The following is a 19541-nucleotide window of genomic DNA, read 5'->3' on the forward strand; positions in this document are numbered from 1 at the left end:
GCTGCATACCCAAGCACCCTGTTAGTGATTTCGCTCTGATATTGGGGCTGCATTTAATCAGAGATCCCATCCTTATCGCCAGTGTTAAATAGTGGGTTCAGACTTGAGGTAAATCAACAGCTTTTTATTTAGCAGGAACACAACACACACTGACAGACTGAACAGAAGCCCTCAGTATATATACAGCAGCTCCACCCCCAGAATAACTGCTAGCCAACGAGAATACATACTTTACAATACCATCATTTGCATAAACTATATACTATGTTTGTTTTTTTAAAGAATTTTTATTGTATAGGTTTACAAACTTAAACATAAAAATTATTATCATTATCCACCCTACTGCATTTTCCCCATCCTTTCCCCCCCACCTTTTCTGGTGACTCCCAGCAGTTTTCCATACCCAACTTAATCTAAAAAGTATATCATATAAATTCTTAAAATCTATAATAATAGTATAATGTATATCTATATTATACATACTAATCAAATCTCTTATCTTAACTATCTACACTAACTATATTACTTATCTTAGTTAAAAATATAAAAATTATATAAGTAATAGGTACATATACTAACTAAAAAAAATTCATATATATATATATATATATATATATATATATATATATATATATATATATATATATATATATATATATATATATATATATATATATATATATAACATACTATTCCTACATACCAATTAACTATATTATCTATATTTCACATATACTCCCTATAACCTTATTACTCATACTTATACTCCCCTGTAAATATACTATACTAATCCAATAAAATACAATAAAGTATACCCCTTTTTAAGCTTAATTGAGTTTCTATCTCCCCTAATTCTCCAAAGACCACAATTTCCCCTTCATGTCCCACTTTTTTTCCACATATTTCTTAAATTTTTCCCAGCTTAATGTATAGTCCAATTCTTCTTGTTCTTTCAATTTCCTTGTTAATTTGTCCATTTCTGCCATATTCCAAACTTTCAGAATCCAATCTTCCATAGATGGTATCTCCTGAATCTTCCACATCTGTGCATAACACATTCTGGCTTCTGTGATCATATAAAACACCATAACTCTGTCCATTTTATCAAAATCTTCTAGGTTCATACATAATGACAGCAATTCCGGGGTTTTATTTATATTCCTTTGTAAAATATCTGACAACTTTAACTATATCCCCCCCAGAACTGCTTAGCCTTGTCACAAGTCCACCACATATGATAGAATGAACCTTCATGCTGTTTACATTTCCAACATTTATCAGACATCTGGCTATTACCATTGGCCAACTTCTTCGGTGTTAAATACCATCTATACAACATTTTATATAAATTTTCACGCACAGTGGTACATGCTGAAATACTTTTTCCCAAGCTTCCATTGAAATTTCCTTATTCCAGTTTATTGCCCATTTGACCATCTGAACTTTAACTTCCTCCTCTGTAAACCATTTCAGTAACTATATATTATGTTTGAAGTAGGCAGGCCACTGACTGGTCTTTATTATAGAGGACTGATAGGCTGCTGCCTTGAAAAAGTAACCTGTGATATTGTAGGGATTAAGGACCAATGAGAATGCAGGCATTGAAAGCCTTGACTGAACCCTAAGCTCAACACAGTATAGTGCATTGCAGTCAATACAGTAAATACCTTAGAGGCCTTGCTCGGCCCAGTACACAACACCCCTTAGTTTGGAACACCCTGTTGTTCGCAGATAGGCTGGGGAAGGTGAGCCAAAATACATTAGAGGCCCTGAGCCCAATACATCACAGGAGACAAGATCTCTGATGTGTTTCTGAGCCATGTTTGGCTGATGGGTCAGACAGCTTGGCTTCTCATACATGACTCATGGCTCTGACGCATCTAACTTTTCCCTTCCCACTCTCACTCTCTCTGGAATCCCTTCTCTGCTGTCTTAGCCACCCTTACTCCCCTACCTGTGACATCAAGCTGTCTTCCTTTGTGCCAGAAGCCCATGTGGTGCCAGGGAAGAGAAGTCCCCGCAGCAGAACACCAGTACAGCAGAATAAGCTGCTATTTGGGAGATGCAGACAAGGATCTCAGCACTGTGCCTGCAGCTGCATCCAATCTGGGCCCATTCATATGTTAACCTGCGCAAAAAAGCGTGCCGGTTCTTCAGGGTAATATTGAATGTCCAGAGACCATGTAGGAAGGGCAGAGGTTATGGTTATCCCCATGGTGACCGGATTAACTCCTGAGGAATGTCCCCATGGGCCATGTGCCTGCCCACTTGGTTTCCAGCAGCATTGGCAAAATTTGATTTCAGTGGGGCCAGTTCTCCAGCAAAATCACACAAGCAATTGTGTGGGGCAGCACAATGTGGTGGGTGCCAGCGCCCCACAAGGGACTTGCTTGCTCTCAGCCACTTGCAGTCGCCTCCTGGACTCATGCCACCTCTAATCTGGTCTAGGCTGAGCCCTGAATCCACCAAGCGCACCTTCTTTGGGATGACAAAATACCTTGAACAAATTTGAATTTGGTAGCACTTTAAAGGTCGACAAAATTTCCCAGGGTATAAGCTTTCACGAGTCAAAGCTCAGGGTGTCAGATGCTGCATCTGATGAAGTGAGCTTTGACTCACAAAAGCTTATACCCTAAAAAAAATTGTTGGCCTTGAATTTTGTTCTGTAACTATAGACTAACACAGCTACCCACCTGAAAATACCTTGATCCTAGGATTTAGAGAAGAAGCAACAACACCACATAGGTAGGAAACATAAATATCAGTCCCTTCTTTGCCTCAATTTATTCTTTTATATACTTATGCCCGACCCAAAGGGCCTTGCATCAGTCTGTCTTTTATCCTCACAACAACCACCCTGTGAGGTAGGAAAGAGAGAGTAATCAGCCTAAGATCACCCAATGCACTTCCAGGACAGAGCTGGGATTTGAACTGCCAAATCATAGTCTGTCTGATATTGTAACCACTATAGTTTCAGGTGGGTAGCCATGTTGGTCTGTAGTAGAAGAACAAGATTCAGGGTATGAGCTTTAAAGAGTCAAAGCTCCCTTTGTTACTTGGGTTGTGGATTTCAACCTGGTCTTTGAAAAGGTCTGGAATGGGAGGCGTGGGGAACCAGCCTCTGGACTACCACTAGGGATGCTGGCTTCTTTTTTATGTTTCTGTTGGGCTGAAATTCAGCCGGTGGAATCTATTCGTCATCTGAGGGAGGGAAAATGCTGTGCTAATTTTCTGCAGTTGTTAAAGGTTTAGGAAACCTGCCGATCGGAGCTGGAGTTGTTTTTGGTTTAATTTTGGAGGTGGCATGTTTAATGTTGACTTTATTTGTTCGTGTTGTTTTTACATTGATACTTGCTATGGGTCCCGCTATGGGTCTTTATTTACATTATTTATAATCTGCCTTTCTCTGTGAGAGTCAACGTGGATTGCACAGTAAGTGAATGCAGTCAGCAGCAGGGACATTCGATAAACAATGCAGTAGGGTATACAAATGCAACATTAGCAGAGATTTGTAAACAAGCAGACATCAATTGCAGAGCTGAAACCGTGCTGAAGCAAAGCATAAGCTATTCTAAACCTGACATATTATAAAATGCAGAAATTGCTCAATAGGATCATACTTAAAACAACAGGCAGTTCGTGGTATAGTCTATAGTTCCTATACCTTTACCAGTGCACATCTTTGAAACTGCTTCCTTACAGTACAGCCCTTGCTGCAAGGTTTGCAGCAAGCTAGGAGAGCTACCCTGACCGCTTCAGCAGGCCGTTCCCCAAGGCAGGGGTCACCCTAGAGAATATGTGTGTACAGGCAGTTGCTGATTTTGCCCTTGTGCAGGGTGGCACCTGTTAGAGGGCCATGTTCAGATGTGTGAAGCTTCCCTGGCAAGGCATAGGGAGAGAGGTGGTCTCATAGATATGAGGGATCGAGACCATGAAGTGATAGCCAATACCTTAAATTGAGCCAGGTAACTGATGAGTAGCCAATGGAGTAACTGCAGAATACTACTACTAACGACAACAGCAACATTTGATTTATATACCGCCCTCCAGGACAACATAATGCCCTCTCAGAGCATGTTATGTTATTATTATGTATATGTTGTTATTATTATATGTTAAGTATGTTATTATTATCCCCACAACAACAATCACCCTGTGAGGTGGGTGGGGCTGAGAGAGCTCCTAGAAGCTGTGACTGACCCAACTGGCTTCAGGCGGAGGAGTGGGGAATCAGATCTGGTTCTCCAGATTAGAGTACCACTACTCTTAACCACTACACCAAATGGAAGTAATATGCAGGCTCTGTCTGATAATAATTGAACTGCAACATTTTGCCCTGTAGTCTCCGAGCTGAGTTTGAAGGGAAACCTATAAAGACTGCCTTATAGTAATCTAGTCTCAATGTTGCCATAGTGGCCAGATCAGCCACGTAGGGGGGCCAGGTGGTAGGATTGCCAGGTCCAGGTTGGGAAATTCCTGGAGATTTTGGGGGCATAGCCTGAAGAGGGTGGGGTTTGGGGAGGGGAGGGGCCTCAGTGGAGTATAATTCCATAGAATTCACCCTTCAAAGCAGCCATTTTCTCCAGGGGAACTGATCTCTGTCGCCTGGAGATCAGTTGTAATTCCAGGAGATCTCCAGCTATCACCTGGAGGCTGGCAAGCCTACCAGGTGGCCAGATCAGCTGTGTTAAAGTAGGGGGGCATCTTCTGACTCTGTAGAAGGCATTTATGCAGCTACATTTACTTGCTTCTCTAGCAGCAGTGCTGGATCCAGTATAACCCCTATGCTCTTAATTGAGTCCAAACGGGTCAACTGAACCCCATTGAAAGTGGGGAGTACAACATCCTTCAATATCTCTGTCTTCTCAACCAGCATTGCTTCTGTCTTGTCTGGGTTGAGTTTCAATTTGTTCACTTTCAGCCACTTGACCGCAGCTGTCAAACAGGGACTTAAGACCTCTACTGCATCACCGGGGGTTTGGATAACGAGAGAGAGAGAGCTGTGAGTCATCATCATATCAATGATACCCAGTTCCAAAGCTATGAATGATTTCTCCTAGAGATTTTACATACAGTTTGAAAAACATGGGGGAATCCCACAAGATAATTCCCATCCAAAAGATGTCGTCTCCAACAGCAACCTTAGAGTCCATTTCTTAAGGAACAATTTAAATCAGTCCCCTGCTACCCACTTCTGCCTCCAAACTCCTCAACAGAATGGCATAACCTACTGTGTCAAAGGCTGCAGATAGATCCAGGAAGAGCAACAAAGAAAGAAATTCTAAATAAGGAAATAAACCTGGCCGGGAAAAGGGGGATTTTTAACCTCAGCGTTTTAAAAACTTCCCTTTTACAAGAGTGTCATTTATTTTTTTGTAGATCAGTATTTTACACTTCCCCCCTCTTCCTCCCTTCTTCGTTCCTTGAGAGAAGGGATTTTTTAAAAAAACTTTTAATTTAGGAGGTGAAATTAGCTAGAGGGCTGCACCATACCAAAGCTTTCACCAGAGTGGGGCCACTGGCCCTGCCTGAGTATTTCCCCCTCAGGAACCATACTTTTAGTTGGCAGTTTCTGTGGGAGGAATGGGAAATGCTTTTTTTCTGGGTTTTGAAATAAAAATCCCCTTTTAGCTACTATGACATTAGCTTTTTAGTGAACTTTTTTTGGTAACTAACATGACTTTGATTTTGCTGGGCATGTTTGGCTGCTGTGTCATTTTGCTAGCTTTCGGCTGTTTCACCTCAGCCATGCCATCACTGCTTTCACACGCACTTCATACCAATTGGCTGCGTAGGCCATAGTCCAGTTTGCGAAGGGTGTTGACCCACCAAATGAGGAAACTGACTGTGGCCCTGGATCAAGTAAGTCATTAGCTGGCCAGTTGACAGTCATGCCTTTATGCAGTCACGGGGCTCATCCATCCTTTTTATACCTCTGATACCCTTTCTTAGGGCGTACCAGTAAGGATATGGGATCCCATCTCCCCTGGATGCTTTTGGTAGTATTAACCTCATGTCACGACTCACAAATCCTAAATTAAAGGTGAAAAAAATCTTGGAGTTGTGAGTTTTTTAAAGCATGGGTGACCAGTGTTACGCTGACCTAGATGGGCAGGTCTCCTTGTGAGTTGGAGGAGTTAGTATTCAAGGAGACAAAGCAAGAGGGGGTACCTGGGAAATCTCCACCCATGTATACCAGGATTATTCCCCTTAGAGAACTCTCAAATAAATAAGCAGATGTTCTATAGGAAAGGTTTCTTTATTAACAGAGCAATAAAAGGCAAGCACAAAGAAGACACACACAGAGCTAACTAAGAAAATGGAGGAAAATGGGGGAGAGCAATTGGAATAGGGTGATTTTTACCAGTCTCAGGGAGAAGGAGGAGGTCCACAGAGGAGCAGCAAAATGACCACAAACAGAAGAAGGCTCAAGTGAACATGAGGGTGTGTGGACAGTTACCAAGGCACACAAATAGAGAGCACATGGTTGGAGAGCCCAATTATAGTGCAAAATGTACCCTGAAGCAAAACTAACATCTTTGCCCCCAAGCAATGGCTTAATGGCTCGTCTGGTGGTAGGAAGGCATGATATGGCTATCTGGCTGGACTCTTGGTAAAAATCTAGCTTGACGAATTGATAAGTATTGGCTAGGAAGGCTATCAGATGTGCTGAATAGCCCCATTAGGTAAGTGGGAGAGGAAAGGTGGAGGAAGGCATTGATGAGATTAGGCAGGGAAGTGTCTAAGGAAGGTTTAGGATTAGGCAGGGAGGTGTCTAAGGGCCATCAGTCAGTCATTCCCCTATGACTCATGTCTTGGTAACTTTCCAGTCTAGTCACCAGCTGGCATCGTCTCTGCCTGGAGCCAGGCAGTTTCTGGGACTTCTGGCGAGGGGTTTCTGATGTTTCATATCCATAAACTGCCCTTTTAAGTATGAGATCTGACTGCTAACATTATGGGTAGTGGGAGTTTGCAGTATTCCTAGATGGTACAATGATTGGACCTAAAGGCCTTCACTCCAGCCGATTTCTCCTGTAGCATGCTATTTCAGTGCAGAGTAACATTATCTCACTCACTGGACTGGACTTGAGTACCCTTTCCAAAACACTGTGGCTGTTGCTTCTTAATGGACATACTATTTCACCCCAGATTAGTGGACTATAAATTAATATATATTGACACATGCATATTTACTCTTGACAAAGTCCTTGCAGCTCTAATCTGGTCTCCACAATGGCTTTTGATTGGGGAGAGGCCGTGGCTCAGTGGTAGAGCATCTGCTTGGCATGCAGAAGGCCCCAGGTTCAATCCCCGGTATCTCCAGGTGGTAGGTGATAGGAAAGACCTCTGCTTATGTCCCTGAAGAGCTGCTGTCAGTCTGAGCAGACAACTGTGATATTGATATGGTGTGATTCAGTACAAAGCAGCATCATGTGTGTTGATTAGGTGGACAATGGGAGCTTGGAATTTAGTTCCCTACTGCAGACAGGTGTTAATCTGAGTAGTTCTTAGTAATGTTAGCGGCTGGCAGTCTGTTTGGATCAGCAGAGTTTTCACACGTGCACAGTTTTGTAAAAACAATGCAAAGGTATTCAGCAGCCATTAGAGGAGTGCGATTCAGGTTTTGTATGCGGGTAAAGTACCCAAATCAGACCCAATTCTCAATGATTCAGGATTTCCAAGCTGGGCCCAATTCGGAAACCCCGAATCAAAGCTTCCCAAAGCAATTCAGGTCGGGGGTTTAACTGCCCTTTTCCGTGCTGCTGCGAAGCTGCGGGGCATTTAAACCCGTGGATCAGCTGTTTGGCAGGGAGATCCCCAAAGCGGGAAATTCGGTTTTTTTAACAGTGCACACCCCTAGCAGCCATGCAAGTTGTTCAATGCCAAACTAAACAGATCTGACAGTCAACTCATGTATGATCAGCAGTCTGATAAGAGGGTAAGTTCAACTGTAGAACACATGGGGAATTTCGTAGCATCCCTATATACAACTGGATTTTCCTATGTGGTCCAAATATTCCAGTTGCAACTGATTGCTATAATGCGATATCCAATGATGTGCAAATGCAGCCTGCGAATAAGACTTGTTAAATACAGTAAGGTTAACTGCTGTGTGAGCAGGTAGAGAATCAGACTACAATCACTGGATTTTATGCTGCAGATTTGTAGGGTTGCAGTATCAAGGTTTTCTCAAGTTGTAAGGAAGAGGAAGAAGCAGGGCTGCTTTCAGTTTCCACAAAGCGCCTTTCAACATCTCTGCCAGAATCCACCATGCTCCAGGCATGTCCTGAGATTCAGAATTTGCAACCTTGCCACAACCCACCTTCCTCTTCCTTTCTGAGAAATGCAAGTCTCAGCCTATAGTAGCCTGCAACCATACGGAAGTGAGAGTTGGGTTGTAACTCAGAGCAATAGACCCACAAGGCCAGCGTCTTCGTTGTGTTTGGAAGTGTCCCGATGCAGGCTCGCACAGGCAGCCGGCAAGGGGAAACTCCCCAAGTTGTCAGAGCAGGATAAATCACAGTTCCAGGGTTCAGGCACCGATTAGACAACACTCACAGCTTCTAGTCCAAGGGGGTATTCCAGAAACAAGTCCACAATAACAGGCCAAGGTCAGAGGCAAGAGACTCCATTCCAACCACAGCAGCAAGGTCAATAGTGAACAGCCATGCTACTTCCACACAGCCACTCCCTTCTTTGCTGCTTTTAAGCCTCTCGCTGCTCAGCCACCTGTGCTGCATCCTGCACCTGTCAGCTGTCTCAGTCCGGCTCCTGCAAGCACTCATCATCACTATTGATGCTGGGCTGGTGCTGTGCTGCTAGCCTGGCACTGCGCCTTCTGGCTTGGAGGGCTCTCCTAGCCCTCCTCTGACGGCGCTTCCGAGGCTCTGGTGATGAAGGGGGAGAGCTGGCCCGTACCTGGCTCTCTGTTGCGAGCCCAGGACTGGGAAGCTGAGGGACCGATGTGCTGGGACCTGGCTGTGGATCTATGTCTGAGTCTTCAGAGACTGCCTCCTCCTGCCACAGTGTCTCTGCCACTGGCTGTGGATCTGGGTCAGGTCCGCCAGCTGCCTCTTCCTCAGAAGAATCCTCTGTGCCTCTCTGCTCTGCTGGGCTGGATTGGTCCATGACCGGAAGGATCTGAGACCTAGGATGGCACTTCGGAGTCTCAAGGAAACCGAGCCAGAGATCCGTGCTCATGTCTCGACATCTAAGTGCACGCTGGTTTTGTAAGGTGACTTTCTCATATCCAAGAGATGCTAGACTTGGGTCATCACCAGGGCTTTTTTTCTAAGAAAAGAGGTGGTGGAACTCAGTGGGTTGCCCTTGGTGAAAATGGTCACATGGCTGGTGGCCCCGCCCCCTGATCTCCAGATGGAGCGGAGTTTAGATTGCCCTTCAATCCAGTGGCATGGAGGGCAATCTCAACTCCCCTCTGTCTGGAGATCAGGGGGCGGGGCCACCGGCCATGTGACCATTTTCAAGAGGTGCTGGAACTCCATTCCACCGCGTTCCCGCTGAAAAAAAGCTCAGGTCATCACAATGGATGACCGCACTGTGGAATACTGTCCACACACCCCTTTGCCTGGTGCCAAATCTTTTCAGTATCAGGTCAAAATGTCATGTGGGAATCCAACAAAACAAGAGGGTGCTGGGTATTTTAAAATCTTAATCGATACTGCTAATTTTAAAGACTGTATCAATGGAAATTTTTCATACTGATTTTATCTAAATCTGCTTTTATCAAAAGCTTTTCCATTTTTTAAAAAGAAAATGTAACATTTGTAGGGCTTTTAATGTTTGAGATGTTAGTAGTGTTTTTATGAATTTTGATGGATTTGTTTGATTTTTATAATTTTGATGCCATGTAAACCATTTTGAGTTCCAGAAGAGGATAAGATTGGGATATATAAATACAAAAATACACATGAGGTGGGGTAGTGGTTAGACTTTTGTGTTAGGATGGGGAAGACCTGGTTTGAAAAACTGATTAAGCCATGAAGCTTCCTTTGGACCAATCACTGTCCCTTGCTCTAGCCTACCTCACAGGGTGGTTGAGTACACAACTAACAGAGAAGTGAGGTTGCAGAAGCAATAACTTGCCCCAGTTTGTGGACATTCTTAGGAACATGCACATAGAGTCTTATCTCATGCACATAGAGTCATATGTATGTATGATTTGTGAATGCACACTGTACGTACATAGATGTTTGCATAGATGTTTGAGCCAGTCGCATTCTTTCAGCTTAACCTACCTCACAGGATTGTTGTGAGGAGACAATGAAGGAGAGAATGATGTAAGCCGTTGGGTGCCCATTGTGGTGAAAGGCAAGGTATAAACGAAGTACAAATAAGTATGCAGAGGCCAAGGGCAAAGCTTTTTATCACGACCTTAGTCCACTCAGTGTGCATTCATTGTATACCTACACAGGCCTCAAATCATGACTGACTGGCAGTGGCTCTTTAACTGGAGATGCCGGGGATTGAACCTGGGACCTTCTGCATGCAAAGCAGATTCTTTATCATTGTGAGCCAAACTAGACATGATGGGGTCCATGGGCATGTGCCGTGGACACCACTGCCATTTTAAAGTGATTTAAAATACTGCAAGGGCCTGATCCTGATTGGCTCCACAGCATGGCAGGCTGCAGCACAGTGGTTAAGTGGTTCGACTGCGAATCAGCACTCTGCTGGTTTGAATCCCACTCCTGCCATGAGCTCAGTAGGTGGCCTTGGGTAAGCCACTCCCTCTCAGCCCCAGCTCCCCAGCTGTATTGTGGGGATAATAATAACACTGACTTGTTCACTGTTCTGGGTGGAGCACTAATCTGTCTAGAAGAGCGGTATATAAGTGCAGTTATTATTATTATTATTGCACCCCCTCAATGAATTGCCAAATAGCGATGTGGTGGCAGGGGTGGGGATGCAGCCCTTTTGTCATTGGAAAACGCACCATGGGGAGGAGGACAAGAGTGCCTGAGCCTACCATGCAGCGTTTTTAAGTTACTGTCAAGGACCCCTGGGCGCTGTCACATCCAGTTTGGCCCGGAGCCACAGCCACCCCCCACCCCCCAGAGAAGGAGCACAGGATATGGATTGAAATGTGCTTGTTTGAACCATGGGAAGTAAAGCCTTTCTCAGGTCTCTTTCAACTCATAAAAAAACCCCTTTGTGACTCCAGGTTCTAAGCAACCATCTGTGGCCACAATGATGCTGGAGTTTTTAAAAAATTGGCAAAATTTCAATGGGGTAATTTTGGAAAGTGTGAAATCATTGTGCGTTGTTATGAGATGAACTTTCCATTTTTTGTCAATTAAACAAGAATTTCTTACAATTAATTAATGGAGATATATATGGGGAAAGCAGAAATCTTGAAGGGCGTTGTGCTCACCACTTTGGTTTGGGTTCAGCTGACCCTTGCAGAATCTGCTAGGAGCCTAGGAGTTATGCATTGCAGCACTGCAGCTAGAGAAGCAAGTAAACGCAGCCGCAAAAATGGTTTTCTCAAACTAGCCTGGGAGACAGCCCCTTACTTTGATATGGCCAATCTGATCACCTGGATCTATGCCAAGGTAACATCAAGACTAGACTACTGTAATGCACTCTACATAGGTCTCCCCTCAAAGACACTCCAGTTGGTGCAGAATGCCTGGGCTCAATTATTATCAGGAGTTATGTGGAGCGTGCATATCACTCCCATTCTGCAGTCACTCCATTGGCTTCCCATCAGTTACCAAGCTCATTTCCAGGTATTGGCTATCACATGCAGAACCTTTCATGGTCTTGGTCCCTCGTATTTACAGGACCGCCTGTCTCTCTGTGCTGCACCATGGCAGCTTAATTAGTCTGAACAGGGCCTTCTGCAGGTGCCAGCCTGTAAATGGGCAAAATCGACATTCTCTGTGGTGGCCCCCATGGCCTGCCTAAAGAGGTATGGAAAGCTGTCTTGATTTTCTGCAATCTATGGAAAACTTCAGGAGGGCTTTTATTCAGGAGGGCTTTTAAAGTTAGATAATAGGGCTGTGCTGTAAGAAACGGCTCAGAGAAATCCTTTGGTAAAGAGTCAGGGATTGTAAGACTATACTAATGCTTTGTTTCAGCAATGTTTCATCTCTGTATTTAGATTGATGCTTGTTTTCAAATTTCCGTAATCCATATCCTATTGTATTGTTCACGGAATGTTCAATATGTTGACCATATTGACTTAACACTGCATAATCTGCCCAGAGTCTCAGTGAGAAAGCTGGACTATAATCACACAGATAGCCAAATAATATTGCAGGCATTGCAAGTGTTTGCTAAATAGATGTGTGGCAGACTGGGGTTTTTTTGCATGTGTGAACGCCTGATTTAACTGTGATGCTGGCAGGCAAGAAGAACGTAAATATTGGGGGAGGGCTGTGGCTCAGTGGCAGACCATCTACTTTGTATGTAGAAGGTCTCAGGTTCAGTCCCCAGCATCGCCGCTTAAAAGGGTCAGACACTAGGAGCCATGCTACAAGTGATGCCTGACACAGGTTGGACCCTTGTCAGCTTCCCTCAAGTTTTGATGGGAAATGTAGGCGTCCTGGTCTTGCAGCTGTAATGGAGAGCCAAGCTGTTAAACCAGGATGCCTACATTTCCCATCAAAACTTGAGGGAAGCTGACAAGCGTCCAACCTGTGTAAGGCGTCACTTGTAGCTTGGCTCTAGGTGATGTGAAAGGCCTCTGCCAGTTGGCAGGACTAATCTTGATAGACCTCCGGCCTGATTCTGTATAAGGTGACTTTATGTGATGTCAGAGCATCTTGCTTACATTGAACCCTGAGCAGCTACTCTGCATACTAGCAAACGAGCCTGGGTGATCGTTGCGTTGATGTGCTAACCTTGCGCTCTGGGCATCTGAGAGCCCAATATGAACACATTTCTGGACACGTGCAAGATTGCAACCAGAGGCACCTGCCAGGATCATGTTGAAACGATGCTTGTGTCTCTGTACCAGTGAGTGGTACGCGTGTGTGTATGTGTGTGTACACATACACACAGTGTAACAGAACAGCTCAGGAAGGTGTTTTTAGAAAGGAACAGGGCTGTACGTCTTACGGCGATCTGACTGCATTGTGTTCTAATTCTGTAAATCCAGTCTCTGTACTGTTTACCTCTCACACCTGATTTTTTTTTTTGCATCCCCCCCCCCCTAATTTTTGGAATCCTAGTCCTATCGCACTGTTTATTAGATATCTCATGCTATCATGCTGTTTGACTGCATTGTTTTATACTGTGTGTGTAATCCACCTTGTGGCTCTGGGAGAAAAATGAGCTAAAAATGAAGTAAGTAAATAACAACATGGAGGGATATTAAGAAAAGGGTTTGTATTGTTTCTTGGTATTGCAGGGACCCTCATTCCTTGGCTTGGTTTAATAGCCAGGCTGCTGTTTGGGATCACTGCCAATCCTTCTTAACTCCCACCCCCCACGCCCTTCTATCATCTTTGCACGCAGGAAAATTTGGACTGATGTGACATCTAAACTGTGTCAGCCATGGGGACTGGGGGTCACACTGCAGCTGAAAGTTCCCTCTGGGAATTCCATTTGGAAGTGCCAGAGAAGCCTGATTTGGGTCAGGACTGTGGTGCAAGGGGGAGACGGGCCTCAGCCTTCCCTCTGCACCATCTTCCTTGGTCTTGAACGGCCTTGGGAGTGTTGTTTGCCATTTGGGGGAGCTACATATGCAGTAATAAGCACATGTGCAGCCCACCCAGGGAGCAAATAACATCCCCCAGGGGCCATTTCAAGTTGGGAAAGGAGCGAAGGGGAGAAGCCGAAGCCCCGTGCCATGGTCCTGCTCTGAACCAGAATGGAGTTCCCACAGAGAGTTCGCAGCTGCAGCGTGACTGCCGGTCCCTTTGGCGCTCCCATTCCATTTGCCGAGCAGAAACAGCAAGTCTCGGCTGTACAGCTGCTGCAGAACTCAGTTCTCCAACCGAGAGAGGGGAGGAGGTTTTTCTATGGCAGACTTGGCAAATAATTTCCGCCGCCCACCTCCCAAGTTGAACAGCGTGACGTGAGAACCCCAGAAGGCACGGCGTGCCGTTTGAGAGTCTCATCTCCCTCTTGCTCCGCCTTTTTTCTCTGCTGTGGACCATCAGAAATGCAGGATCAAGCATTTATGTCTCCTGCGGATGCAGCTGGATGTTTACTGGCTTCCAATCTGAAGTCCAGCCATGATTAAATTCTCCTTCTATTCCCCCGAGGAACAATGCAGGTTGAAATAAGAAATTGGGCTGGCTGTAGCTCAGGAGGTGGATTTTATTGGCGTGAGATGGATTAGAATAAAGGTGACGCTTATTACGTCTGGACTTGGTTATTGTTGGTTGTTGTTTTTTTCTTCCCACCAAAGAAATATTTGGGAATTGCGTGTGAATGAGTAGAAATATTAAAATGCTTGGCTTAATAGGATTTTTCTTTTAACGTTTCTGTTTAAAAGTCATTGTCTAAAGTAGCTTACAGAATAAAAGCTGTAGCATTTTTACCCTGTTCTTCTTCCAAGAAGTTCAGGACACTCTATGCAGTTCTCCCCTCCTCTGTTTCATCCTCACCACAGCCCCATAAGAGTGCATTAGCGGTCCAAGATCCCCCGGCGAGTTTCTACGGCATAGTGGGGATTCGAATTCGGGTCTCCTGAATCCTCGTTTGACACTTTAACACTACACCACACTGGCTCTCAGGTGACCCTGCAGGCACCACTTAGCTTAGCTTCCTCTAGGGGTTTGAACATTCCTGTCCTCCCCTGTCTGAGATACCATTGCATGTGAGTCTGCGCACCTGACGTGGCAAGCTGCAGGGCTTTTTTTCAGCTGGAAGGCGGTGGAATGGAGTTCCGGCACCTCTTGAAAATGGTCACATGGCTGGTGGCCCTGCCCCCTGATCTCCAGACAGAGGGGAGTTGAGATTGCCCTCCATGCCACTCCAGCAATCGAAACTCCCCCCTGTCTGGAGATCAGGGGGCGGGGCCACCAGCCATGTGACCATTTTCACCAAGGGCAATTTAAACTTTTAAAAACTCCCCCCTTGTTCCAGTTGACCCAAAGTGACGTCATTGGCCCTGGGAGCATGCACACACTTTGTTCGTGCGCATGTGGTACCAGGGGCACCACCTCCCGCCAAGAGTTGCCCCCTGTGCTGGCAACCCACTGAGTTCCACCACCTCTTTTCCCAGAAAAAAAGCCCTGGCGAGCTGAAACATGCAGTAGAGAAGCCTGGTGTGTTTGTGGGGGGTGATAGTACTGGACATCTACAGCAGAGGTTGAGTCACATGAGAAGCCGGGTTTTGTTTCCAGCCTGGTGCTTTCTGACAGGAAACGGGGCAGTGAGCCCTGAGATGCAAATTGCAGTAGTACTCATGCGGGTGAAACCACAGGGCTTATTTTTGTGTCATCTTGTCGGACTTTGGCCAAGTTGGTTTCTATTGAAGGAAACGCTCTCAGAATCTGGTTCAAAAGAGGACTCAGTGTGTCATTTTTAGGGGGCTTCCGACTTTTCAAAACCATGGCTTTTCTTGAGAGCAGTTGAGGGTAGCTTGTTCTGTTGCAATAAGACCAAATAGAAAGCAATGGCTTTCCTGCCCCGACTTTCCCGCTTAGGTCATAGGCTGTGGAGGCAGTTACAAAAATGGAGATGTCAGTAGGTAGGGAGTTGAGGAATCTTGATCAGGGAAGAGAGAGTTTGCCGCACTTATTAAACAGGCCTAGACCACACATTGTTAAGGCACATTATGCCAGTGGAGGAACCGTGAGTGGTAGACCACCTGGCATTGCATGAAGAAGGTGCCAGGCTCAGTGCCCAGCATCTCCAGCTAAAAGGGTTTTGGGTAGCAGGGCTGGGAAGGATGACCACCAGTTAGAGGACACAGCCTTGGACCAATGACCTGACTTTGCATAAAGCAGCCACTGGAGTGTTATGGCATCGGTAAGACCAGAAGCACCCAAAGCATCTTGCTAGGACATTCAGGGTCCCGTCCTGTCCAAAGGAATTAAAGCTGTGCAAAGGCCCTGGCAGGCTTTTGCAATGTTTGCCTTCAGAGATATGTTTATATCCTAAGGTAGAGAAGTGTTAGAGAGGACTGTGGCTCAGTGGTAAAGGATCTGCTTTGTGTGTGGAAGGTTCCAAGTTCAATCCCTGGCATTGCCAGTTAAAAGGATGGGGTAGGAGATGATGGGAAAGGCCTCTGTGCTGAGACCCTGGAGAGCAGCTGCCAGTCAGAGTAGGCAAGACTGATCTCAACAGACTCAGCAGAAGGCAAGGCAGCTTCAAGTGTTGATGTATCTGTGCACATACTTCTGTGGGAAGAGAGGAACTGTGGCTGTCTTTGATGGACAAATGGCATGTGTGCTCAACTCCCATTAATTTCAATGGAGAATGGGGAAAAGAACTTCAGTCCTGCCTGCTTTTGAGAATAAGGGCTGTTGCCCCCTTGGAGCATGTTGAATCAACGGACCTCTGAACCCAGCTTCCTGTTGCCCACAGTGCCCAATCAGAAGGACCACAAGTGATGGCAAAGAAGTTAAAGCTTTTCTCTGTTGTTACCCCAGTTGTCATTCAGAGGCACATTTCTTCTCAGCATAAAAGAAGTTCCCCTTATTCATTCCAGCTCGTAGTCTTTGATGGGTTTATTGCTCATGAATTTGTCTAAGCTCTCTTTATAACCATTGGCATCGCCATCACTATATGCTGTGGGAGTGAGTTCCACAAGTTAAAAATGCATTGTTTGGGGTAAAGGTACTACTTTTCATTCTGTCCCGTAATTATTTGGTGTGCCAAATAATTTTGACAGTTGTAGCATAACTTCTCATCACTGCTGTGGTTGTGGAAATCACCAAGTGGGTCTGTTTTTGTGGAAAATCAAGTGGGTCTGTTTTTAGCGCATCTGGGGGTTGACTTACACAGAGCGAAGGAAGTCTGTGCGTGTTGGCTTTTAGAATCATGGCAACCCCTAAACAAGATACAGAAAAAATTGCAAAAATCTGACAGGTCTGTGGATAGATGCATTGGCAGCAACAGATGGTGAACCCAGATAAACATTGCAGCATGGATAGGTCTCCTTGCATGCCGCCCAGTAAAGGTTAAGTTGCTCTGTTTGGCATGGCTGGCTCTGGCTTCCCTGAAGAGACGACTTCTCCCCAGCCCACAATTCTTGCTTTCTAGGCTGCTGTGAAGGACATTCCATGCCTTAGAGCCAGGACATGTCCGCTTGCGTCCATCCTTCTGTGCTGCCTTTGTGTTAGGGCACCCACCATGGAAAATCATTTCACAGCCCAGCCATCAGGAGACAAAGATCTGGACTAACAACAGCATGCCCAGAATTTGGGCCTGATGGTAAAGCAAAGTCAGTGGGCCCAAAGCAGGGGGACCAGCCCCTGGTGTCAGACTTGGGAGCGGCACTTATTTAAGGCATATTGGAGCCACCATTTCCCTAAAAAAAAAAAAAAAAATCAGCCAGAGGCCCAAGCCTAATCTCTCTGGGTTTGCCGTAAACATGCAGCATGGGGCCCCTATCTGTGTGATTTCAGAAATGTCATTAAAACCACATTGTGGTAATGGGCTTGCAGCCTGGCCTAGCCCCTCTTGGGCACAGCAAAACTATTTCCAGGTTCTTCTCCATGCTTGGGCTTGGGTTGCCAGCTCCAGCCTGGGAAATTCCTGGAGATTTAGAAGAATGTGATGTCACAGATTCCGAAGCTGCTGTTTCCTCCGGGGGAACTGATTTCTGTGGTGTAGAGATGGGGTGTAATTCCAGCAGAATCCCAGGCCCCACTAGGAAGATGACAACCCTGGCTTTGGCCAGGGGTGGGAAGTATGTGGAACAGGTTAGCTCCAAGGTTAGCTCATGTTTATCTTCAGTGGTGAATCACATTCCAGACAGTGGGAAGAGACAATCAGACAAGCACCAAGTGTCCACCCCTAGAAGACTGCTCATTTCCCCTGTCTGATTTATTTGCATTTAATCCTGCCCTTCCTCCAAATGTACATGAGGTTCCTTTCCTCTCATTTTATCCTCACAACAACCCTATAATGTAGGTTTATGCTAAGAGATACTGGCCCAAGATCACTTACAGTGCCCATCCTAAGCAGAGTTAAGCTTTTCTAAGTCCATTGAAGTTAAAAGGTTTAACTCTGTTTAGGATAATTCCACGAGTCAAGGGGCACCTTAAAGACTAACCAAAATATACTGCTGCATGAGTTTTCATGAGTCAAAGCACACTTTGCTAGATGCACGTTCTCGAACTCTCTGATGCAGGCGATGAAGTGAGCTTTTACTCATCAAAGTTTATGCTGAAATAAACGTTAGTCTTTAAGATGCTTCTTTTTAATTCTGTGTAATTTTGCTACAACTAGAGTTGTAAAATTTTTGGAAATTTTGAAGCTATTGGGCAAAAAATACCTTGCCAGACTAAGCACGGTAGTTTGAAAGATTTAGACTGGAGTAATTCCTGCCATGGTTGAGCAGGAATTTGACCCTGGCGATCTCTGTTTAAAGACCAGCCTTCTTGGTCACCACACCAGAGGCAACCACATAACTAGTGCTTCATAGTCTGCCCTCCCACTCCTCAGCCACCAGACTGCTCAAACCCTGTTGCAATAGGGCTGGTGCGTTACAGAGATTAATCCCTTCAGTAAGAGCAAACTGGGCTCCGTGAGCCTGGAAAGCTCACGCACTAAGAGCTTGGTGTAGTGGTTCATGTGTCAGACTAGGATATGAGAGACCCGGGTTCGAATCCCTGCCTTGCTCTGAAGCTTGCTGGGTGGCCATGGGCCAATTTTTCGCTCTCAGCCTAACCTGTCTCACAAGGTTGTTGAGAGGGTAAAATGGAGGAAGGAGAACCCTGTATTGCCTCTCTGAGCTCCTTGGAGGAAGGGGAAGATGAACCTGTGTTCGAGACAGAAGTTTGGGACCTGGTGGTGGTCGAGGTGCAGAATTGCATTCTGATTTGTTAAAGATTTCAAGACGGGCGAGTGGCATCTCTAGCAACACAGTAGCAAAATTATTATTAAGAACAAAAAGCAGGACAGTGGACTGGCACCCCTTTTGAAGGCCTGGGCAGTTCAGTAGTGCAAAGCGTTCACTCTCTTGAATGGGATCTTCTGATAGAAGTGTTGATGAATTTGTCCCCCCCCCCACAAAAAAACCCCAAAAAACCAGCAAGACCATGATACCACCTTAACGATGACCTGGGTATTATTTGTCATTCTTTTATGTTGTGTGTGATGGATGAGAAATGAAAGCAGGAACCCGTGTCACAGGAATGCAGCCCTTTGCAAGCAAAGTGGTTCCCCCCCCCCGCTCTTTCCATTAGAGAGAGAAACTCTTAACATAACATAACATTGGTTGTTGTGGGTTTTCCGGGCTGTATTGCCGTGGTCTTGGCATTGTAGTTCCTGACGTTTCGCCAGCAGCTGTGGCTGGCATCTTCAGAGGTGTAGCACCAAAAGACAGAGATCTCCCACACTGAGAGATCTCTGTCTTTTGGTGCTACACCTCTGAAGATGCCAGCCACAGCTGC

The 19541-nt window shown here is 45.4% G+C and overlaps 1 protein-coding gene across 4 annotated transcripts in view; it reads left to right on the top strand.

Annotated features, from left to right (window-relative positions):
* The window catches only part of FGR (FGR proto-oncogene, Src family tyrosine kinase), a 93061-nt gene that overhangs the window by 36389 nt on the left and 37131 nt on the right, over positions 1 to 19541 (top strand). Inside the window, exon 1 of one of the 4 annotated variants that reach the window (XM_054999163.1) lies at positions 8606 to 8651. The exons of the other annotated variants lie outside the window; for them this stretch is intronic. The gene's annotated coding sequence lies outside the window, so the exon portion shown is untranslated. Of the gene's footprint in view, positions 1 to 8605; positions 8652 to 19541 lie in introns of those variants that run through there. 4 annotated transcript variants of the gene reach the window in all.

Source organism: Eublepharis macularius, chromosome 15, assembly GCF_028583425.1.
Source record: "Eublepharis macularius isolate TG4126 chromosome 15, MPM_Emac_v1.0, whole genome shotgun sequence".
NCBI lineage: Eukaryota > Metazoa > Chordata > Lepidosauria > Squamata > Eublepharidae > Eublepharis > Eublepharis macularius.